Genomic DNA, 25,818 nt, shown 5'->3' on the forward strand with positions numbered 1-25,818 from the left:
TAAAATATTTAAAGAAAGAAGAACATAGAACTGAAGAGGTATTGTGAAAGAAAGAAAAGAAGAGTAAGAGAGAGTAATAGAAATTCAGAAATAATAGGGCCGAATGGAAACCTAATGTTGCATATCTAATTCAATTTCTCATATCTGTTTCTTGGATAAATCACAGAGGTAGATCCGATCATTTTTCACCCTCATTCTTCTGCTAATGTTAAATAATAACATGATTGCATTTCTTTTTAATTTTTGAAAATGTTTTGCTAAAGAGCAAATTTAAATTATTTTTACAGTTGGCATTTTAGAAAGAACATGCGAAGAGAAAAGACCTAGAAGAGTTTTGATGTCCACCTCTCTGTAACAATAAATCATTTAAGTGTAAAGGAACACTATTCCTGTTTTTGTCAAAAGCTTAGCAATTAGATCTGTTTAATTTTTTTATTATCATGTGTACAAAGCCAAATATGGAAAAAACTCCTCTTATAGGTTAACAGCTATAGTTTAGTTACATTAGGATTTGTTTAAGTATTGCTTAACTATTGCTATTTATCATAACAATCAAAAGTAAGTCAGTCAAAAGTAAGTCTGAAGAAATCAGCCCAATCTAGAAAGTACTACATCTTGTCCATAGCTAACATTACTTCATTTAAGCTAGAGAAAATTTTTAAATATGTGAATTTCAAATAAATATATTTATTTTATATATCTGAAGTTGAAGCTGTCAGGATAAATTACAAATCACTACTAAATTATCATATGTATTCAAAATAACCCAAAGGAAATTACTTGAATATAAGTTATCATATAATTTTAAAAAATTTAAAAAGTCTTCAAAATTCCTTACAATAATTGAAGTAACAAATGCGAACATAAATCTTCTGAAAATAATTGCTATGTTCTAATTTTGAGGAACTATTCAAGGAAACATCAGTTGACACACTATCAAGTAATTATGAAAAGGACCTCATTTCTGAGAATTATTTACCAGTTAAATGCTATTTTATTTGTTTAATGCATACATTGATAAAATATTATGTAAAAATGAAATTAGGAAAAGTTGAAATTGAAAGTTGCAAAAATACTGATTATCCTGCATCTCCTTTAAGTTTTATTATTTATTTTAAATGGAATCTATATTATTGACATAATCTAAGTTGTATTTTGGAACGTTCTTTTGTATTGGTTTATTAAAATGAGGGAGTAGGGTAAAGGGATAGGCATGATAGTATTATTGGGTAACTGAAATTACATTTATGAAAACAATATTATTTTAGAAGTATCTAAAAGTTTGAAGTTTGAAAATAACAAAAATTATATTACTTTTTTCCCCCTTGCTCACCTATCCTAGACTTTGTCTGACCCCACCACTTTTCTCTCCAGCATAAACTTTACTTGAATTCTAAAAGCCCCCATTGACTTAGAATACAGTTGTTTCCCACTGTTTATCAACTCTCACTGTAGCAGGAACTCCGACCACCTTGCTGACTGAGTAGTTCACAACTGACTATGATCATTTATACACTGATGTTCCCCAACATGCATCACCTTTAGATGGACATTCATTCAAGGATGACTCTCAATTTTCTATTGTATCCTTCAGAGCAGAAATTAGCCTTTTTTATTTTAAAAGAACACCTTTCTCAAATCTTTTCATAGCAATGACAAAATGATGTCATCTATGGCTTTTTCATTATATGCAGATTTTCATTGTCTTTCATATAGCATGTCTTCAATTATAGTCTCAAAAGAAATTAAGATAGAATGTTTCTTGGGCTGGGGTTGTGGTTCAAAGGTAAAATGCTCACCTACCATGCATGAGGCACTGGGTTTAATCTTCAGCACCACATAAAAATAAAATAAAGTTATTATTATAACTAAAAATAAATATTTTTTAAAAAGATAGAATGTTTCTTTCATTATTTTTCCCCTCAGGAAATTGAGACCACAAACAGCTAACTGATTTGGCTGCACACACACACACACACACACACACACACACCTATATAAGGAAAAGTTGAAATTGAAAGTTGCAAAAAAATACTGATTATCCTGCATCTCCTTTAAGTTTTCTTATTTATTTTAAATGGAATCTATATTATTGATATATATATATATATATATATATATATATATATATATATATATATATATATTATATATATATATAAAGAGAGAGAGAGAGAGAGAGAGAGAGAGAGAGAGAGAGAGAGAGAGAGAGAGAAAGAGAATATGAATGGTGAGGAGAATAGTGATAGCAACTGGGAGACCAGTGTCTGAGATTGGGGTCCCTGATGACTTCATGGCTGTGGCATACTTGGTGACTGGGAAAGTTTCTGTGCAAAGGCATAGGATGCCCAGTTGCTATGGAGATGTCCTCCATGCTAGAATCTTATCAGCCTTGACCTTATTCTCAGACACATAAGCTCCTGGGAATGAAGGAACTTCTTTGCTAAGATAACCACAATGTTTCTCCAGTTCACTGCTCCTGAATCTGCCTGGGAATTAGTAACTTTAAACAATGGACTTTCTTGAGAGCTGAAAAATGCTTCTAACATTGCACGTTGCAACTGTAGAATGTAACTGAGCAAATGGCTGCATACTGTTGCTAACTCTGTAACTTTCATGAATACAAAGAATAATGCTTGCATAGTCTTTAACCAGATTCAGAGACATATATGATAAATATTGTAAGTGTAATTCTTTAGACCTGTTTCTTCATCAGAGAGTAGTGCTCCATCTGACCCCAGCTTTATCTTCAAGATCTGCTTGTGTTGACTCTTTATTTCTTCCAATCTCCCATCGCTCCTCGCTGAACCTGCTAGTTTTGCTGTGCTGGTGGCGGTATATATGCTTATATTTAAATTACTAAACTCCTATGGCCCTCAATGCTGCTGTCAAAGCCAACCACAGTTTCTATGACAGCTCTTCCATACATAGGCCTTTCTCTAAGCCTACTGTATTTCTTACATATCCTTACACTGAGATGATGATTCTAATTCCTACTAGAGTAAAAATTTATTTTCTAGAAATGGAAACTTGTGAAAATTATCTTCAAATAGCTATATTAAAGATAATTTTTGTAAGCTTATACTGCTGTATCCTCCATCCAAGATCATACTATACTATTCTCTCTTCTGGCTACACAGACCCACATTCAGGGCAGATGGTACTGATGACATATCATGAATCTCCTTTTAGCTTCTCAGGAACATTGCTCCCCTATTCTTGCCCTTTCTTCCTGTCTATCACTTTCTCTTTTCTGCATAATCAATCATATCAATCTGTTAACATGAAATATGTTGACTTTTTTACCTCACATCTTAGAAACAAAACCAAGCAAAAACTCTTTTTACCCCATGTCCTCTTTCAATTACAAACTATTTGTTTCTATTAAAACAAAAGCCTTTTTAGGAATTTTTAAATTTGTTTTAATTAGTTACATGGGACAGTAGAAGGCATTTATGCACTTTGATATATCATACATAGATAGGATATAATTTCTCAGTTTTCTGAGTGTGCAGGTTGCAGAATCATATCATATCGGTCACATAATCACATATATACATACAGTAATAATGTCTGTTTCATTCTACTATCTTTCCTATCTCTACATCCCCTCCAGTCCCCTCTCATCACTTCTCTCTACCTAACCTAAGGTAATGTTATTCTTCCCACATATTAGAGAAAACATTTGGCCTAACCAAAAAAAAAGTAATAAGCTCTAAAGACTCTCTCCAGTTTATTCTGCTCATGTTCTCTTAAACCATTTTATTCATATCTCATATCTTGTGGCTTATATCAAATTGAGGTCCTGAAAAAATCTGGGTCTTTATTTAATCTATCAGCAACACTTGATATGTTCGATGTGTTTTTGACTTGAAATCTGTACTTTTTGTTTACCTCTACAACCATTTGGATTTTCTACTCTCTATCTGGCTGCTCCTTCCCTGTCTCATTTGTTCATTTATCTAAGATCCTTGAAGTCTAATTATTAGTACCATGAAGAAATATAGTTTGACTTCTCTTTTTGATCCAAATATCTACAGTGAATCTATATTGTTTCAAAACTTTAATTGTTATTTGTACACTGATGGTTCATGATTATGAATAAATGTTCACATCTTATCTGAATTCTTTCTCAAAAATGAAATTAGTTTTTAGCTCATACAAAATATAAAAAAAATTATTATTAATAGGGTGCAATATAATGCTTCAATACACATATGCATTTTTAATGCTTAAATCTGCTTGAACATATCTATCTCAGACATTTGACATGTCTTCATAATAAAAACTTTTAAATTTATCTATCTTTTTGAAATGTATAGAATATAATTGTTATGTATAGTCACCCTACTGTATAATACAGCACACTAGAACTGGATAACACAGCACGCCAGAACTTCTTGCTTACATCTAACTGTAAATTAGTAGTTACTGATCAAATTTTCTCCATTCTTCCCTGCTCCTTTTTCTCCCTAGATTTGGTAGCCATCATTATACTCATAACTTCTATGAGATCAACTTTTTAAAACTCTATATATGAATGAAATCACGAAGTGCATGTCTGTCTGTACCTGGATTATATGATCTCTAATTCTATTTGTGTTGTTGACAAAGAGAGGATTTCATTCTTTTCTTTCTTAACTTTATTTTATTTATTTAATTTTTTTATGTGATGCTGAGGTTTGAGCCCAGTGCCTCACACATGCCAGGCAAGCACTCTACCACAGAGCTACTGTGACTGAATAGTATTCCATGGTATGTCTAGATATACTATTTTCTTTATACATTCCTCAGTCAATGTACACTTAGTTTTCCTAACTTGGCTATTAAAAATAATGTTATGATACATATACAAGTGCATGTGTCTCTTCTCCATATTGATTTTAATTCCTTTGGATATGTACACAACATTAAGATTGGTGGGTCATATGTTCTATTATTAATTTTTTGAGGAAGCTATTTTCCATAACAATTCTACTGATTTACACTCACACCAACAGAGTGCAAAAATTCCCTTTTCTCCAAATCCTTTCCAGCACTTGTTGTCTTTAGTTCTTTTGATATTTGCCATTCTTACTGAGATGAAGTGACATCTCATTGTGGTTTTGATTTGCATTTTCTTCACAATTAATGACTGTGAACATATTTATATGCATTTATATGTATGATTTCTTTTGAGAAATATAACCTAGAACTTGCCCACTTTTAAAAAAGAGATCTTTAAAATTTTAAAAAATTTATCAGAAGTGATATGGGTTTGGATGTGAGGTATCCCCTAAAAGCTCACATGTGAGACAAGACAATGCAAAAAGATTCAGGGGAGAAATGATAGGATTATAAGCATCTTAAACCAAATAGCAATTTAATCACCTGATAGGGATTAACTACGGGGTAACTGAAGTGGTAGGTTGTGGCTGAAGGAGGTGGGAATTGGAGCGTGGCTTTGGGTATATATTTGAATCTGGCGACTGGACTGTCTTTCTGCTCTCTGATTACCATGTGCACTGTTTCCCTCTGACACATTCTTCTGCCATGATGTTCTGCCTCACCTCCAGCCCCCAGGAATAAAGCCTGCTGTCTATGTATTGAGATCTCTAAAATCGTGAGCCTTCAAATAAACTTTTCCTCCCTATACAGTTGTGCTGGTTGAGTCCTTTCAGTCACAGGAGTGAGAAAGCTAAAAAAAGAAGTATAATTTGTAAATATATTTTTCTCCATGTTGTAACTATATCTTCACTCTGATGATAGTTTATATTGCTGTGTAGAAGCTTTTAAATTTGATGATATCCCATAGAATATTTTTTTTATTTTGCTTTCTGTTTATTTAAAGTCTTGTTCAAAATATTCCATGCATTCCAGTGTAATGAAAAATAGTATTACTGCTATTTTCTTTCTTTCTTTTTTGGTTTTTCTTTTTTTTGTACCAGAGATTGAACCAAGGGGTGCTTAAAGACAGCCACATCCTGAATTCTTATAATTTTTCTTATTCTGAGACAGGGTCTTGCTAAATTGCTTAGGGCCTTGGTAAGTCACTAAGGCTGGCCTTGAACTTGTTATTCTTCTACCTCAGGCTCCTGAGATTCTGGAATTATAGGCATGTTCCATCATGCCTGTAATATCATGGTTTTCAGTTCTACTCTTTAAATCAATTTTTGAAACTAGCAGATGATGGGGACCTCGGTAGATTCTTCTGAAGTTTTCCCATCACAATTAAATGTTCTTTCTTGAAAACATGTTCTTAGTACCTTTGTTGAAAATCAGTTGATTGTAGATTTGTTTCTGGGATCTGTTCCACTAATCTATGTGTCTATCTTTATGTCACTGTTGTGCTGTTTTGATTTGTACAGTTTTGAAGTATATTTTTAAATCAAGTACTATAGTTCTTTTTGTTCAAGAGTGCTCTATTTGGGATATTTGTGTGTATTTGTGTGTGATTCCAAAAATATTTAGGATTTTTTTTCTAGTCTGAGAAGAATATCATTATTTTTTGATAGAGATTGTATTGAATTTGTAATTGTTTTTTGTAGCATGAACATTTTTACCAATATTGATTCTTTCATTCTATGAATTCAATAATTTTTTTTCTTTTTTTATAACCACTTCAATTTTTTTTCATCAATATTTTATAGTTTTGGTTCTAGATATCTTTCCCCTCTTTGGTGAAGCTTATTTCTAGGTACTTTAGTAACTACTGTAAATGGGATTATTTTCTTCATTAATTTTTCAGGTGTAAGTATCTTGCAACTTTGCTGTTTCTGTTTAATGACTTGGAATAATTTGTGGTGAAGTCTTTGAGGTTTTGTAAATATATCATGTCATCTACAAACAATGAGTATTTGACTTTTTTTTTCCCTTTCAATTTGGATGTCCTTTATCTATTTCTTTTATCTGATTGCTCTGGCTAAGACTTGCAGCACTGTGGTGAATAGAAGTGGTAAAAGCCAAGATCCTTTTCTTGCTGCAAATATTAGAGATCAAACTTTCAAATTTTCCTCATTCAGCATAATGTTAGCTGCTGACTTATTATATGTGGTTTTAATTATGTTGATGTATGTTCTTTTATAACTAATTTCTCAAACTTTTTGTCATAAGGAAATGTTGATTCCACAGTTTAGCTATTATGAATTGTGCTGCTATAAACATTGATGTGGCTGTGTCCCCATAGTATGCTGTTTTTAAGTCCTTTGGATTTTGACCAATGAGAGAGACAACTGACTCAAATGGTGATTCCATTCCCAATTTTCCACAAAATCTGCTTTCCATATTGACTTCACCAATTTTCAGTCCCACCAGTAGAGTATGAGTGTACCTTTTTCCCTACATCCTCACTAAGACTTATTGTTGTTTGTCTTCATAATAGCTCCATTCTGACTAGAGTGAGATGAAATCTTAGAGTGGTTTTGATTTGCATTTCTCTAATTGCTAGTGATGATGAACATTTTTTCATGTATTTGTTGACTGATTGTACATCATCTTCTGAGAAGTGTCTCTTCAGATCCTTGGCCCATTTATTGATTGGGTTGCTTACTTGTTTTTTTGGTCTAGCTTTTTGAGTTCTTTGTATACTCTAGTGATTTGTGCTCTATCTGATGTGTGAGGAGTGAAGATTTGCTCCCAAGATGTAGGCTCTCTGTTTACATCACAGATTGTTTCTCTTGCTGAGAAGGCACTTTCTAGTTTGAGTTCATCCATTTATTGATTCTTGATTTTAATTCTTGTGCCACAGGAGTATTATTAAGGAAGTTGGGGTCTGATCCCACAAGATGGAGATTAGGGCCTACTTTTTTTTCTATTAGATGCAGGGTCTCTGGTTGTATCCCTAAGTACTTGATCCATTTTGAGTTGAGTTTTGTGTATGGTGAGAGAGAGGGTTTTGATCTCATTTTATTTGGATAAAAAAAATGTGGCACATATACACAATGGAATATTACTCAGCAATAAAAGAGAATAAAATCATGGCATTTTCAGGTAAATGGATAAAGTTAGAGAAGATAATGCTAAGTGAAGTAAGCCAATTCCAAATAACCAAATGCAGATGTTTTCTTTGATATATGGAGGCTGATTCATAGTGGGATAGGGAGGGGGAGCATGGGAGGAATAGATGAACTGTAGATAGGGTAGAGGGGTTGGAGGGGAAGGGAGGGGGCATAGGGTAATTAATGATGGTGGAATATGATGACCATTACTATCCAAATTACACGTGTGAAGACACGAGTTGGTATGACTATATTATGTATATAACCAGAGATATGAAAGATTGTGCTTTATATATATGTGATAAGAAGTGTAAAAAAAAGAAATGTTGAATTTGATACACTCATGGATTTTGTCCTTTATTCTATTGATTTGGTATATCACATTCATTATTTTGCATATGTTAAACTAGTCTTGTATACAAGGATGAATTATACTTAATCAGAGAAGATAATGGCAAATGATCATTTTAATGTGATCATTATATTCAGTTTGCTAGTATTTTTTGGAGGATTTTTTTATCTATATCCATCAAGGTTATTGAATTTAATTTTATTTTTCCTTTTTAAATGTGTCTTTCCCATGGTATTGAAATAAGGTCTATGCTGGCCTTGTGCAGTGTATTTGGCCCTACGTAGATTTGTATTGCTTGTCTTGGATATTCAAGTGTCTAGAAGATGAAGAATGTCCTAAATAATTGGTCTCCCCTCGAAAAATTCTTTATTCTTACACCTTCCTCATGCCTATTACTGTTTCAAGAAACATGAAATATGTACGTACAGTTAGTACTAAATATGTGTCAATAGGAGATAAGACAAAAGAGAATTGAAGAGTAATTTTACTAATTGTATATATGATACTATTTAACCTGTCAAGGTGAGAATGAAATGGCTGCTTGCTTCCATGGTAGATAGGCAGGTACATAGAGTGAAATACTTCTTAAGGCCATTCTCACAAAAGAATCATATGTTTATATAATCAAAATACTTCTTAAAAACATTCTCAAAGAAAAATCATGTTTATATAATCAAATTCTGAACATAATGATGCTCTTTGTAGCCTTCTTTAACAAAAAGAACAAGTATCATTATACAATAATCTGTTTAAGAATGTTAATATGAGTGTAAAACGAAAATCAAGCAAATATTTATTTAGACAACTTGAGATGGGTCTGCTTATTTAGAAATTTGTGTATTATTAGAGTCACATCCGCAGAGTATTTCTACTTACTTTGCAAAGTGTTTGATGTATGATACTCAGGTCATGGCTGGGCACATAGTATCATCTGTAGTCCTCATGTGAGAAAACTGGTCAAGTAGAGGTTTTGAGGATTCTATGTTATTGGTGTTCGAGTTATATTCCCCAGACTATTAGTCTCTGGGCAACAATATTCTCCCCGAGAGTAAATCTGATTGAACCCAGCAATTTATCTTCTGTAGGTGTCTGTGTACCAGATACCTACTGATGTGGAAGACTTTTTGATTATGAATGAATGACTCTTCTGCTAGTTTCTAGAAAAAATATACAAGAACCAAGGCCCAAGGTAAAAACTGTTTGTTCAGTGAAGAATAAAAAATAGTTTATAACTGTAATAATCATTTACTTATTCATGGACATATATTCAACTGAAATAAATGCCAGATTGGATTTGCTTTTATATATAAGGTAACAATGCAAGCTGCCAGAAGGGGGAAGAAAGGAAGAAAAAAAGTCATTTCCTTGCTTGTGAAATCAAAACTGCAACATCTGCTTGGTTCACCTGCTGAAGAGAATACTCCAGCTTGTACTTTATTGTTAACAAGGCTGAACACTTTTAAACACACTTCTTTAGTCACCCAACCTGTAAATTAAATGCATCAGCAATGCAATTATTGCGTTGTGCTTTTTTCAAAGATGTAAATCACATATAAAGGAGTCGCAATGTTAAGCAACAAAAAAAATTACAATTAGCGTTTTACTGTTTAGTGCCTGAAACTTCACAATGTGAACCAGTGTTGCTAAAGGTGCAAATAGGTTTAATGGCTGCTATGATGTGTTAAATTTAGGACTAACAAAGAAAATAATGCTAGAAAGCAATAACAATTTAGAAAAACTCTTTTTTTTTATAACTCTGTGTGTGTGTGTGTGTGTGTGTGTGTGTTTTATGTACCTTTAGTAGAATGACTGTATTCTTTTCTATAGTTTAAAATACTGGATTATATATTTATAAAGTTGTAAAATGAAGAAACAAAATCATATGACTGTCAGTCAATTCTAATGCTAGAGTGGTTAACATTGTTAACAACAATATGATACATACAGATTTCTATATGCAAGTTAAAATTACAGTTTTACTATGTTCTGCACAAGAAATCATTAAAAAGACAAAGTATATAAGTTTAGAAACAAAGAGCTTTCACACAATTACTGAAAGTCAAAATCTTTCATTTTGACATTTATTTCAAATAACTCAAAGTATATCTCATATTACTTAAATAATTATGGTAGAAAATATTTATAAAGGAGTTCATGAGAACTAATTAACCAATATATGAATGAATGAGTTATGAATGAATTTATATACACATATTTGTGTGTGTGTATTTGTGTGTGTGTATATCCATAAGTACATGTATAGAGAGAGAACAAAATAAAAATATAGAGGTAGAATGAATTCACCTTCGGAATATACTACAATACATTATCCTGAGATATGAGAAAACATTTGTGACTGATTGGAAACCTCAATTCTAGCTTGCCATGGCTCATCTGCAGGAGCCAAGTTATCACTAATAAAGGAAAAGCTGTTTTGGTGGATACCATGTGAAATGGCTCAAATTGATGGTTTAGAATTAATGGCTCATACTCTCTTACAGACAAAACAACAAATCAGCTAGACTCTTATGTCTTCCACAAGAAATTATTCTTATCCCACCTCTACTAGGTAGCTTGGTAAGGCAAAAAAGACACTTTTTATAGAAAAAAAATGAACAACAACAAAATAAAAACAAAACCATCCGAATAGCAGACAGGACAAAAAGCATAGGAATAAATTACTTCCTCAAAGATTGAAAGTGTAAAAAGTAACTCATAATCTTTTTCTTTTAGTTTTGTCACCAATTGCAAGGGGTAGACAGGCATAGCTTTGCACACCTTTAATCACAGTGGCTTGAGAGGCCAAGGCAGGAGGATTAAAAATTCAATGCCAGCCTTGGAAATTTAACATGGTCCTAAGCAATTTAGTAAGACCTTATATCAGAACGAACAAACAAACAAACAAACAAAAAAGGATTGGGGATGTAACTCAGGGGTTAAGCATCCCTGGGTTCAATCCCTGGCACCTAAAAAAAAATAATTGTGAGGTTGTGAGGGGTCTAAGATTTCCTATTACGTGCAAGTTAATAAGTTAAACTTTTCTTAGGATGGAAACAAAAGATAGAGACTCTTTGATGGTCAGAAACAAAACAATTTATAACTCATAGCAATAGCAGTAACCAGAGAAGCAGAGGTGAGATATAAGGTAGATGAAACTGGGCTGAAATAGTCACGAAATGACCACAAGATAAATTTTCACAGCTGTGAGTAACTGGGACTCAACATTTCTCAAATATTCACATAAAAATATAACTTATAGAATTGTCTAAGAATTGAGAGAAAAGCATTTATTTACTAGTTTCCATACCCCATTGTTTGAGAGTTTCCTGTGTGGATGTTAATGCACCTGAACTTTCAGATTCCTGCTATCATCCCATGTAGAAGAAGCCCAAGGGATTGAAAGTACATTCATTAGGCTTTAGAGGAAAACACTGTCAACATAAAGTGCGTTAAAGTCTATCCAAAAGTGATAGCTGCATCCCTGGTGCTGGTTGCTGGTGTTGTAAATGGTGGCCCAAGATTCAAGGTGATGCACATGTGGCATCCAATATATAAAAATGTGGGAATATGCACATACATGAATGCATATCTGTATGTTACAATCAAACAGGGAACCCTGAAAAATGTTTACTAAATTTTTAACATTTATTTTCTGTTGAATACAGTGACAATGAGTAAGTGGATGTATTAGTTATCTTGGGCTACAGCACCAAGTGCCACAATCTGGTTTAATTAAAATAACAGAAATTTATTATCTCAAAGCTCTAAATGCTAGACATGATGATGATGATGATGATGATGATGATGATCATAATAATAATAATAAGAAGAACTAAGAGCCACTCTCCTCCAGTGGGCCTCTTTCTAACTCAAAGACCCCAAAGGACAACAGTAGTTATGCTGGCAATTAGATATGCCAGACATGCTGATGGTCTAAGGTATGCATGTACAGAAAAAAAATAGTATATATAAGAATTGTTATTATCTGTAGTTTCAGGCTTCTAATGGGAAAGGGCTGTTGAAATGCATCCCCTACAGTTGTGAGGAACATTACCACATTTATTTACCTAGCTCCCCTTGCTACTATCAGATCCCTGTGACATAGCCATGGTTAAAAGACATATACTGGTTAAAAGTACTGACCCTTCTTCTCCTTCCCTTCTTTTTCCTTTGAAAGAAAACAGGATGCCTCACATTTTATGACCACAGAAAGAGCAAGTTTACCTACACAAACAAAAGTAAGAAACTAAAAAATATATTGGTTCTAGCAGAGTAAGATATTCTATCAACCACTAATTTTAAGATTTCTTATTACATGTGAAAGAAAAGAAGCACTATTAAAATCATGGTTATGTGTGTTTTATATTACTTGGAGATATACTAGTGCCTATGTGTGCATGTTTCTGGTGAATCTTACGATTTTTCAGAGACATATTCCAACAAAAATTGGTATTTATAGTATAAATATTGATATAAAGTTTGATAAGCACAAATATCAACATGCTCTGACTACATGCTGCTAGATGCATATTTCTATATTTGAAAACACATAAGATAAATTTGAGTTAAAAAAGAAAAACCTACATAGTAATTTTCTGTCAAAGAATGACATATTTACTTATTATTTCATTTCATGTGTACTATAGATCATTTAAACTTATTTTTAATCTACACACTTTAAATTGGGGTTATTTTGCTGCATTTTATTTTAAACTTTTTATCCTTGGATGGTTAAATCTAACATTTTGAAATACTATTTTAAAAGAAAATAGAACTATAGAGACATTTGAGTCCACTCATGATGTTATTACCCCAAATATATTGGGCACTGAGAGTTGTAAAGATCACATTGCAAACTTGCTAGGAGTATAGATAATGAAAAAATATTTTCTATAAAGTTGATTTTAAGGCACACATGTGGCATTAAGAGATGATTCCTGAATGTATGAAAAGTAACCAATTAACTGAGTTTTTCCTTTTTATGTATTTAAGATAAGATATTTCCAATCAGATTTAAGTATTAGACTATATTCAGCAATTTGACTTTATAAAATATATGATTAAACTGTTTTTTGTTATATATTGATTTTTGTCCTCTTTGAAACTAGAAGTCCATGTTTAGAAGTGGGACAGTTTGGTTTCTTATATTAAGAAAGCATATTAAGTAAAAATCAAAATTAACTGAAACCAGTGATGGGAAACAATTTCTATATTTCTAAAAAATAAAGTATCCCTCAAGAAATAATGTTTATTTATGTGTATAGATGCATTCATTCAAGAAAACTTCAATAATTTCTTTTAGAATTAGCCTAGAGCTCAGTAAACTAATTTAGAAAAATATTTGCTTTGAAATTTTACTAGAGTTCCATAAATTAATTTGCCTATGGTTTAGTAAATTAGTTTTGAGATGTTATTGTCCTTGTTAATTTTAGTTTTCTATTTTTAAATCCTGTTTTTTAAAAATATTTTAGCCTTATAGTGTTTGGTGTTGGCTGATTACCTAACTACAAAAATATTTATTATTAACTAAGCATATTTTAAAATTACCTTCCAAGTGGGTATCTACAATATCATAAAAGGAATAATGGAGACACTATCCCTTTATTGAAATTTTGAAACTCCTAAAATTACTTAACATTTCTTTAAGCATCCGATTAAACTTGAAAGTATGCCTCAACTATTGATGACATTGTAATAGGAAGATCATTTCTGATAGTAAACAGCTTTGCATTCATAAGATCAATTTCCCACATTTCCTTTGATTGACTTGACTGTAATCATAAAAAGTCAACAATATTATTATTATGTATATGTAATGAAATAATAAGTTATTCAAATCTAATATTTCTTAGATATAGATAATTCTAAAAAGATAGCTAAAAGTATCTGTTAGAGTCTGTAAACAAGTCTGGATGGCGCCTGGCATTTTGCAGAGGAAGTGGTTTGTGAAGTAACGCCAGCGAGCCATTAAGTGTGGCGATTCCTTACTGGTTGACTGTTGTATCTAGTTTATGTTAATTAAGATAAGCTGTGTGGAATGTATAAATACCTCTGTTGTCCTACAATAAACGGCTCCTGCTCCTGCTGTATCAATCTACACAAGTTGCTCGTCACCCCCTGGTTATTTTGCCCAGCCAGCTGGGCTGAGGCAAGTATCTCTAAAAATTTGATCTTTAAAATCTAGCATCTCCTGGTCCCTGAATTGCAAATATGAATTAATTAAAGTCATGGTGCTCAGGTACTATGTAAACTCCAAGTTTATGTACTGATATTTGATGACCAATGTGATAGTATTAAAATGTGAGGGCTTTATGAGGTGATTAAGTCATGAGGGCAGAGCGTTTATGGATGCTCATCTGCTCTATTCCACCCCTTCTACTATATGAGGAGAGTACATTCCCTCGAGGGGATGCAGGAGCATGGCACCATCTTAGAAGAAGAGAGCAGACCTTCCCAGAAACAGAATATAAGAATATGCCAGCACATTGATTTTGGGTTTCCCAGGCTTCAAAGTTGTGAGAAATATTTTTCATTGTTTATGAATCACTCAGGCTATTCTATTTTTATAGCAGCAAAAATAGACGAAAACATTAGGTAATAACAGAACTATAGTCAAATAGTTACACTTATTACAGAAAATAATAAGTTACTATGACTTGTTGATGGTGTTGCCCACTATCTTTCTTGTTCTATGCATGAAAAATATTTGGATATTTAAAACAATTGAAATTTGAAATTGACACAGTATAGATAGACTGCATTCCTGTTCATGAATGGCCCAAATGGTCAAGAGATTATCAATGATGAACAGAAATTTAATGTCTTATAATTAAAACCAGAATGACTCTCTCAGTTATTTCATGGAAATTTAAAATTTGATTAAATGTATTTATCTTATGTGTATTATTCTCCTTCTGTAGCAAGTGCTCCAAATACCAAAAAAAAAAAGGTAAAGTACTATGTTACCATATCACTTTTGGCAGTTCTACATATAGCAATTAAAAATACTTTATATATTCTATAGCAGAGATCAATGTATCATTTGAAACATCTAAGATAAAATATGTGCTGGCAGTTGTTTTTAATTGGAATAATTCATATTATTACACTTAAGTTGTCTCCAAATCTTTATGATTATTATCTTCCTGCTAAGAATTCCTTCTGGAGAGTCTGGCTTCATGGTCAAACATACTTGCTTAGTTCGCTATGGTTAGATACGCTGTAGTTTCTCTTCTATTCAAAAGTGAGTATTGAATATAGGGAAGTAAGATAATTTAAAGTCTGTGTAATAAATATATGAGCTTGCTAACCAGGGAAGTCTTGACTTTAATGAAGGCCAAATACTTTCTTTCAAAAATCAGGCACCAAATTTGAAAACTCAAAATTGGGAGATAATATTAGCATTTTAATTATGTAAACTGTATATAAGATTATAAAATTAACTATGTATATTGATATACTTTCTAAGACTTAATGTTAACATTTTCTTTTTGAAAACCTGTAGATTTAAAGTAGTCTTCAAGTTTCAATGCGATTTTTATATTTATGACATTTTCATCATTTTCAATGAATTCTGAATGAACTCTGAAGAATATGAAATGCAATTAATTTAAACCTAAGAAAAATTTAATGACAGTATTTATTTATGTATGCGTGTATTTATTTATTTATTTATTTATTTATTATTTATTTTTGGTTCCAAGAATTGAACACAGGGGTGCTTAAACAGTGAGACACATCTCCAGTCCTTTTTATTTTTAAAAAAAATTTATATAAGTTGCTGAGGCTGGCTTTGAATTTGTGATTCTCCTGCTTTAGCCTTTCAAGTCACTAAGATTATTTTATGCAATTTTGTTAAAAACATTAAAAAGCATGCAAGATTATGACTGCATACAATAAAATAGTAATAAAGTGTTATTTATTTTAATACTTGCTTAGTGATATGTATAAGTAAAGGAAGGCATCGGTAAATATTAAGGATATCAAATAAATGAGTGTGGAAGTTCCAAAAGTTAAAATACATTTCTTTCCTTTTTTATTTATTATATTACTATGTTAAAAATATATAGCACCCACTCCAAAGCACACCAAAAATAAAATAGATACAAAAATGAATATTAGTTATTTCCTATTCTTCAGATTTCCATATTACACTGAAAAAGACAGACAAAAATTAAAATCATTTGTATTTACACATTTTCTCATTGATGGAGGATGGGAATGGAATCATAAGAAGAAAGAAAATTGCCACTATTTTAATTAGGAAAAGAATAAATTACTGTGTTACTGTGTTTCTGTTTGTTTGTTTGTTTGTTTTAGGATTTTACTAAATTACGCAGGCTGACCTGAAACTCTGGATCTTCTTTCCTTAGCCTCCTGAGTATCTGGGATTATAGGCACATGCCACTGTGCCCATTAATACATTTAATTTTTCTTTCCATGTGTTATCCCTTTTCATGCTTTTGTGTCTTAAGTAAAAATTATATTCATATTTTAACATAGTTATTACTTATTCTTTGCATGTTTATGAACAGTTTCCATACAAGGGAATAGAAGCTTTTGGATGATAGTTTGATTTTCATATTAGTCATAATTAACTTCATGAACAAGGCAATGTCCATTCGCAGGAAAAGATTTTATTTTGTAAACATTTTAGAAAGATATTTTGGATAAAGAGTTGCATTTCCTTATGGAGAATTGAGTTTGTAATCAACAAATCAGCTGTCAATACCTACAAATAACACAACATAAAACAAAGTTCCAGACTTACTAACACATTTTAAATTTTATTTTTTCTTGAGTACTAGCCACAAAAAAACATTAATTGTTGAGATTTAAGGAGAAACATCTAGTAGATATAGAGTATTAAAGAGTAGGAAATGCTTTTAATAGAAAGAAAACTTTGTTAATATGTAAAGTACAGTTGAATGGCCTTATTAAACATTATATTTTTCTGACAATGTAGAAATTAGAATTTGGCATGGCATACAGAATTAGTGTTTCTATAAAGGATTCTGTGCATATATCATCTTAAGTATTTGTTTTTTGTTAATTGCTTCTTGCTTTATTTTAATAGTTTGAGTTTAATAGTTTATTTTAATTATGCTTATTGCTTTAATATTTCAATAGTTTAATTAATAATCTATCAATTTAGTTTCATTTGCTTCATATAAAATCTTTATCACAGATAAAATGTGATTAACATTAAGTGATTTTGTAAGCCTGAAATTTTAGATCAAATTAATTGCTAAAACAAGTGTTCTATTCTGTAAACTCTGACAATAAAGTACACCACTCAGATATCCGTGGACATCATTTAATTTTACAGAGAGTTAACAATAGAATTTTTAAAATATTGTAATCTTCAAATTATAGCTTTCTCTTTCTGGTGAACTTAGAAAACTTGACCACATCTCTGAAAAGTACCAAAAGTTAATATGTTGATATAAATATACACAAACCAGCCAGATGGTGTTATTTTTTAAAAATTGCCATTTGATTGATAGAAATAATTTTCCTTTCTTCATATAATCACATGCACATTTTACTACAGATTACATAATAAAGAAAACAGAAAAGGCATTTTATCTGTCCTAAGAAAAATAAAATATTTTAGAATGTGTTTTTAAACTACTTATATCACCAATTCTCATTATATTCTTGAGCTATTAATAGTTTACTCATGTCAGAAAAACTAAGTCATGTGTAGTAATATAATTCTTTAATATTTTGTTTTAGCATGCATATTGATCCATCTGGACATGTCTCACTATGGTGAAGTATAAAGTGTATGGTTCTCTTTGTCAAATACTAAAGGGCATCACAATGTAAATGTGATGTGCCATATGCCACACAGATGTGCCATCTTGGAACATTTTGAGAAAGGTAAGGTATCTTTAATTGCATCTACCAAGTACAGAATCACCTGAGGAAGAGTAACATCAGAAGTTTCAACCCACGCACACACTCAGATTGTTTCTTCTCATCATTATAAGTAATCAGTCTAACCAAATTATTTCCATAACATTTTACATAGTAAAAAACATCAACTGCTTACATGTTTATCAACACATGAAAAATTCTGGCTATCTTGCCCAAACCAATAAAAAATTGTCTACTTTTATCTAAATTTTATCTAAAGAAAGGACTGATGAAATTGGAGTAAATATGCCAATATTCTAAAATGATTTAGGATTCAACAAATGAATATACAAAGTTTGTTTTATCTCTTCCAAGTTTACAATTTTTTTTATTTCATGCCTTAGTGTTGCCCAAATGGTATTTTCCCCCAATGATAAATTAGGAACAAACATATTAAGGTGTTAACCATTTTTAATTTTTTTAATGAAATTAGTGTTTCCTCTTTTTGAAATCCAAAAATAGGTAAGCATAACTATCAATGAACATTTTTGATATCTTCTCCATTTTACCTCCTTTTATGAAGGAAAATAACTGTTAAATAAAACATACAATTTCTTTGAACCAGCTAATGCAGTAGAGTAGAATCTAAATGGAACTACAATTTTTTTTTTTTTTTTTGGCATGGAGGTGGTATATGAATGCTTACCTTGCTGAAGATTGGTCTAGGGTATGACCAGAGCTTAGCTTCCAGGATACTATAGCAATAAGCAAGCTGAGGAAGTAAAAAGACTGACTAGGAGCTTTTATGTGAATACTATAAGTAAAATGAAGCAAAACTATTCTTTGCCTAAAAATGATTATAGATAAATTTTAAAACATTCTGCAATTTTATATGATGGATTATTTTAGAACACAATAAGATTTCTAAATTTATTTTGGCTAGATAATAACTTATTACAAAATTTATGACTAAATAAATTTAGTATATAAATAATTCGTGCTTTATTTATGTAAATAATATTTTTTTCTCTTGGGATTCTCTCTTTTAGTTTTATTGATTTTATTTTATTTTTATTTTTACATGACAGAAAACACATGCATCATTTAAATTAAGTCAGGCAATTTTGCTGCCTCATATAAACAAAGCAGGAATAAGGATCCCTTATTAATATGATATATCTAGAGAGATAGACATATATTTTATGCCAATGTTTAAAAGAAATTTTTTATACCAGTTTTTTTGGGGGAGGGGTAACAGGGATTAACTCAGGAGCACTTGACCATTGAGTCACATTTCTCACCCTTTTGTTGTATTTTATTTAGAGACAGGTTCTCACTGAGTTGCTTAGCACCTTGCTTTTTGGTGAGGCTGGTTTTGAATTCATAATCCTCCTGCCTCAGCCTCTGAGCCCCTGGGATCACAAGCGTGTGCCACTATGCCCAGCTACATACAAATTTGAGAGCAAAAAAGACTGAGAAACAAAACCACACATATAGATCTTTTTTAAGCTATGTTAATCATTTTGATCATCTTTAACATCTATGAATTATAGTTATCTCTAACATATATGAATTATTTTTGGAAAGATTTATTCCATAATTTATAAAACTGAGAAATCTTTAAAAATGAGAAAATACATTTATGCAGGGATGAGTAATAATTGACTTCTCAGTAATTAAATTCCTCTTATAATTTATATTATATTGTTGTTACCAGCAGCCACCAAAAATGGACATTTAGAAATATGTCATGGTTATTAATGTATGTTATAATTACATTAAATCACATTAAATAAATCAAGTATTTTCAAATATATTTATTTTAAATAGCATTCATAATAATGGTATTTTTCAAGTGATTCACTTAGAACTTGTATTATTATTCATCTCTGAGAGTTGTGTAAATTGCATTTTATCATACATAGAGATGGCTATGGATGTAGAACTATATTGGATTGTTTTATTTGGAGATATCTAAAAGAATTTTATTCAAATGTTGACTTGAAAATCATATTGAATAGCAGTGGTGAATGTGGAATTTTTGTCTAGTTACAGATTTTTTTTTAGAAAAAAATTTCAGCTTTTTCACATTTGTTATAACGTTAGCTGTTGCCATACATCTACAGCCAAATGACTTTCAACAAAGATGCTAAGGACATACATTGGACAAAAGACTCTATTTTCAATGAATGGTACTAGATAAATTGGAAATATACATTTAGAAGAATGAAATATAAGCCCTATCTCTCACTATTTGCAAAACTCAACATGAATTGGATTAAAGATTTAAATGCAAGACCCCAAATTATTAAGAAGAAAGCATAGAGGACACAGTCAGCATATTAGAATTGGGAATGATTTCAGACAAGACCCCAAAGGCACAAATAATGAAAGCAAAAATGGACAGTTATGATTACATCAAACTAAAAGTCTTTTGTACAGCAAAAGAAACAATCATAACAGTGAAGAGATAATTTCAATGGAATAAAATACTTGCAACCTATATATCTAATAAGGAATTCAATGTCTTGAAAGCAAAACTACAAACAAACCTATCAGAAAGAAAATATATAAGTAGACATTCTCAAAAGAAGACAAATAAGCAGTAGACATATTAAAAATATATTCAATGTCTGTATTCATTAGTAAAATACAAACAAAACCATGAGTTACCCCCTTACTCCAGTAAGAATGGCTATTCTTAAAAAGACAATAGATAACAAGGATTGGCAAGGATGTGCAGAATAGTGAACACTTGCACATGATTGGCAGAAATGCAAATCAATACAACCATTGTGGATAAGAGTATGGTGGTTCAGTGGAGTGAAATAAGGTGGGCACAGAAAGTCAAATACATGTTCTCCCTCGTGTTTGGAATGGTGATTACCAGAGGCTGGGAGGTGGGGGTAGAGAAGAGTGCTATATGGGAAAAGATTGATTACTGGGCACCAAATTAGTGTTCTGGGTATGCTATTGCCTGATAGGGCCACCTTAGATAATAATAACATAGATTGTATTTCAAAAGCTAGAGTAAAGATTCTGAATGTTTTCACATAAAAAATCAATAAATGTTCAAAGAGACAGATATGTTTACTCTGACTTAAACACATTACATAGTGTATAAAAATGTCACATATAATTCCATTAATATGTACAATATTGCTTTATGTATCAGCTAAGGAAATAAATATGAAGCAGACATGAAAAAAATCTTAATCCTTTAATTTCATGTAATAAACCATAAATAAATAAGTAAAGATATAATTTAAATAAATAATACTGTAAACCTTCTTAATCTTTTTATAAAATTTGCTATCAATTTTGATGGGTACACTTATATTTCTCTTTCATATGATATGCTTAGTTAGCCAGTGTGTAATGAGTCATTGTGCTAGATTTTTCCCCCTTGATTCTTAATGTCTCTGGCCTATTGCTGCCATGCATTTGACTTTGGAATTCTTTTATTTCTCACCACATCTTCCAGTTTATTATTAAAATAATTTTTATCACAATCCTGATACTCCATGTCTTTATGAATATGTGTGTGTGTGTGTGTGTGTGTGTGTATGTGTGTGCGTCTGGGTGTATGCCTATGTGTATATTTGTGTGTGCATGCATATAAAGATAGTGAGTGAATATATTGCTATTAAAACGCATTTCGGTCCTCTTGCTTGGGTGGTTTATTAACTTGGAGAAAAAGAAACATAATTGTCATAGATGAGTACTGAAAGAAGGCTGACATTGTCTTCCTAATTACACCGTAAACTTTTTGTAAGCTTTTGTTTTCTGGATCATTTCTGAGCCTGTGGTTATTCAAATATATGTGCATATAAGATAATTTGACACAAAGCATTATAACAACAGTCACCAATTCCTTGGAAGACAGTAAGCATCAGTAGTGTTTCCATATTATTTGCATTTGTACAGCATTCTTGTACTGCACATACAGTTTCACATCTGTGGGGTGAATGCTGAATAATTGGAGCCAAGGGATACAATGAGCACAATGCCTCCATGTTTGACATAATGAGCACCAAATTAGTCAAACAGTACGAACCACTAGTTCTTCATCTGTGTGGTTGTCAATAATAGAGTATGAGGCAGTAGAAATGTTCACAGTTTGGGAGTTAGAGTGGTGGCTGGGGTCTGATTAGACTGTATATCTGCATATATCTGTATATCATCCTGGGCGGTGATGATGTGTGGTTGGGCCTTTCTGCAATGTATAGAATAGTGTTTTGTTTTTTTTTTTTTCTTCATGGGCAAAACCTACTCTCTGTGGACCTGATCACTTGAAACATAGGGATAATAATGCATTGTTATGATATTTGTAATATATGTCTACCAGAAGGTATTTGAGAAGATTAACAAATGTGACCTGGCATAGAGAAGTCCCACTATGCTATGGGGATTCAGTGAATGAATCTCTGCCTTGCTGTATATCTGAATGTTAACATATAATTACAGAGGAAATTATATGGAGAAAATTTATTTGAAATAAACAGTACCTTGGTACTATTTAAAATATTGCTCTGATCTTTCAACAATGATTATTAAGTGCTACAAAACTGAAGCTCCTCTTAACTCCCTTCAGTTCTCCTAGGCTGATTCAGTTTTCATAATCAAACAAACTCCTAGATTTTCCCCTTCTGTTTCTTAATTCATGCTACAATATGTCCAAGTTTATTTGCAATGTTCCTCATAACCTTTGATTAGGGAATTATCCCTTAGAATAAGTTGTAGAAATTATACATAAAATGTTAGGATAATTACTTCAAATGGAGCAGAAAATGACATGTTTGGCAAATGCAGTTTAGTTCTCTAAGATTTTCAAACCAAATATCAAAAATCTAAATTCAATTCTATCACATGTATTTTAAACTTCACTTCTTGTGTATAAATTCTTTGTCGCATAAGTGTGCATGAAAAAAATTAAAATTTCAGCCTTCTACAGTTAATTTGTGAAACGCAGATTCAGGGACAGTTCTAAAATGAGGCTCCATTAATCATTTGTCAGACTTTAAGCAACTTTCTTCTCTGCAGTCTAGTGTTCTCATCCATAACATGAGAAAATAATAGTAACTCATTACTAATTAAATACTATTACATATTAAAGCATATGAGTTATCTAAAGTACTAATGGGCATCATACTAATGGATCCTATCTTATTAGGGTTACTTGTTCATTTTATGCACTTTTACCTAAGAAATATTGAAAATATAACACCATGACTCACCGAAGTATTCCATTTGCATAAGATACTTTGGTAGGTTTTCCTCTAAGTATTACACTCAGTGTATAAAAAAAATTAATTTGAACTAGTCAGAATTGATTTATTGGCAGTTTACAAGTCAGACTTGTACATTTTTTTCCTGAAACATTTGTTAGGTTCACATTCACAGAACATCTACCCATGGCCCACAGAGGGAATTATTTACAAATGTCAGCAAGAGAATATCCTAAAAGCATCAAGGATTCACCTACAAAGGCTATAAAGTTCATGTAGGAACAACAGTTACATTGTGTTTTTTAGAGTAACATTTAAAGCTCCTTAAGGGTGATTTGGGGATATTTAATCTGTACTTAAAATATCTCTGTGAAAATATTGAAAGCTTGTTGTAGGCACATGTGTATACAATTCAACTTTCTAATTAAAATATAAATCATGCATATATATCAAGTAAGCTTTCTTAGAATTTGGTGCAGTGGAGCTAGTCAATCAGCAGCTAGATTCTCCACTTAAATAAAGGCCTAGGGATGCAGTTCAAGGGAAAGCATCCCTGAGTTCTATTCACAGTACTACAATAAATAAAGGAGTGCTTAAATAAAATAAAATAAAATAAGCCTAAAATAGCATACCAGAAAAAAAACATGGGATGGAATATGGATGGCTAAACCAGGAAAATTTGAAGACATGCTCCAAGGATCCTTGATGAAATCTAAAATATTTGGATAAGGAAATCCAGTTAGGTACAAAGCAATTGGAACATGAGCATGGGGGATCCACTAGGATAAGCAAGGATTCTGGAAGGAAACCTATGAAAAACCTACTTCCATCACTGAAAATTTTGGTTTCTCTGTCTTGCATAAGCCAAAATACCAGTTTTAAACATAAATAGGTACAAAGAAGGCTGTTTTCTCCATAGCAGTCAAGGTGAAGACCCCTGGTTCTTGACTTCCTCCCTCATGACTTGAATGAATTTTTTAATATCAGAATGAAGAGTCACAAATACAAGGTCTTCAACACAGAATATCCTTGGAAGGAATGCGGCCCTCAGCTCTGTGGCTATTCCCGACACCAGAGATTACAACCCACATTTTTCTCTCCCATCCCAATATGACCAATAAGGAAACAAATGTACAGATTCACATAGGAGGCTCCCTCTGGTATTGGAGAAATTTGAGGTCACAAAGAGTAAGCAATTGCTCATTCTACAGCCTTTCAAATCTATTTATAACTGTCGGCCCATGGTAAGAAGTAGTCTGTCACTTCCAGTCTAAAAGATTGCCACTATACAAAGTAAAGCAAGAACCATTCCTGAGTTCCAATGGGTCACAAAGAACAGGTTCCATATATCTAAGCAGGCTCATTAATTAAGAAAAGATGTCACAAATTTTGCATATTAGAGAAGGTAGGGAAGAATAAACAAAAACAAAACTTAAAAAAGCACTAAAAATTTTTTTAAAAAATAACACTAAAGGAAATTCTGAAGGTCAAACCTGTATTATTCTTCAAACATGACATTCATTTAATAAAATAAAGCATGGTCAGTTTTATCACCTAAATTAGTTTCTTGGACATATTAAAAAATATTGCCCACAGCAGAAAAAAATATAAATTTTATAAAGCACACAAAATACACAAGAAAGGATAATTCCAAATGAGCAGTAAACATAAAGTTTTGGAAGAAGAGATAAAACAACTATTTCTAACTGTTGCCCTCTGTGTAGACAGAATTATTATTGCTATTAAAGACAGAGTTCACAAGTGTAGGTTTAAATCCAAACCATGAGAAACACACTTAAAAACCAATAATAAAGAAAGGTTAGAAATAAAGTTGTCATATAGGCACCTAAAAAAATGAAATAAGAGAGATTGCACCACACAGACACATAATGTAGTTTAAGATTAAAGACATGAGACAATTAAGTGTTCTGTGATGACAAAAAAGTTAGGTATAGAGAAGGCAGAGCAGCAATAAACATGTTTGAACCCATCAGCTTAGCAGCAACATTCACAAAGCAGAAATCATTCAACCTATAAGGAGAAACTCATGGGGAGAAAAGTTTTAAAGGAAAATTTTACCAGAACACAGGGAAGTAGACAGGAAAAGTAGAAATCCCCTGAGAACTCAGCCCAAGGTTCCATTATAAATGGGGAGGAAGCAGTCAAAATTATCTGCCAGTTCAGATGATCAGTATGATATCCTCTGCATAAAATCACTTCAGTGATGACAGAAATAGAAAGCCAGTTGCATAATGTGCCAAAAGCAGAGCTGCAGAATGTACAGGGACAGCCCTGGTAAGGACAGAGTAACCTGTGCTGTCTCAAAACAGACGCACTCTATCCCTTTATCATAGGAGAAACATTTATTCTTTCAAAAAGAAAAGTGTACAGAATGAAGAGA

At 31.8% G+C, this 25,818-nt stretch overlaps 1 long non-coding RNA gene across 1 annotated transcript in view; it reads right to left on the bottom strand.

Moving 5' to 3' along the window:
* LOC144250841 (uncharacterized) overlaps positions 1–25,552 on the bottom strand; it is a 76,758-nt gene extending 51,206 nt beyond the window's left edge. Inside the window, exon 1 of the long non-coding RNA XR_013342593.1 lies at positions 25,497–25,552. This is a non-coding gene — a long non-coding RNA (uncharacterized LOC144250841). The remainder of the gene's footprint in view (positions 1–25,496) is intronic.
* Positions 25,553–25,818: the final 266 nt, after the last annotated feature.

This window comes from Urocitellus parryii, chromosome 2, assembly GCF_045843805.1.
Source record: "Urocitellus parryii isolate mUroPar1 chromosome 2, mUroPar1.hap1, whole genome shotgun sequence".
Lineage (NCBI taxonomy): Eukaryota > Metazoa > Chordata > Mammalia > Rodentia > Sciuridae > Urocitellus > Urocitellus parryii.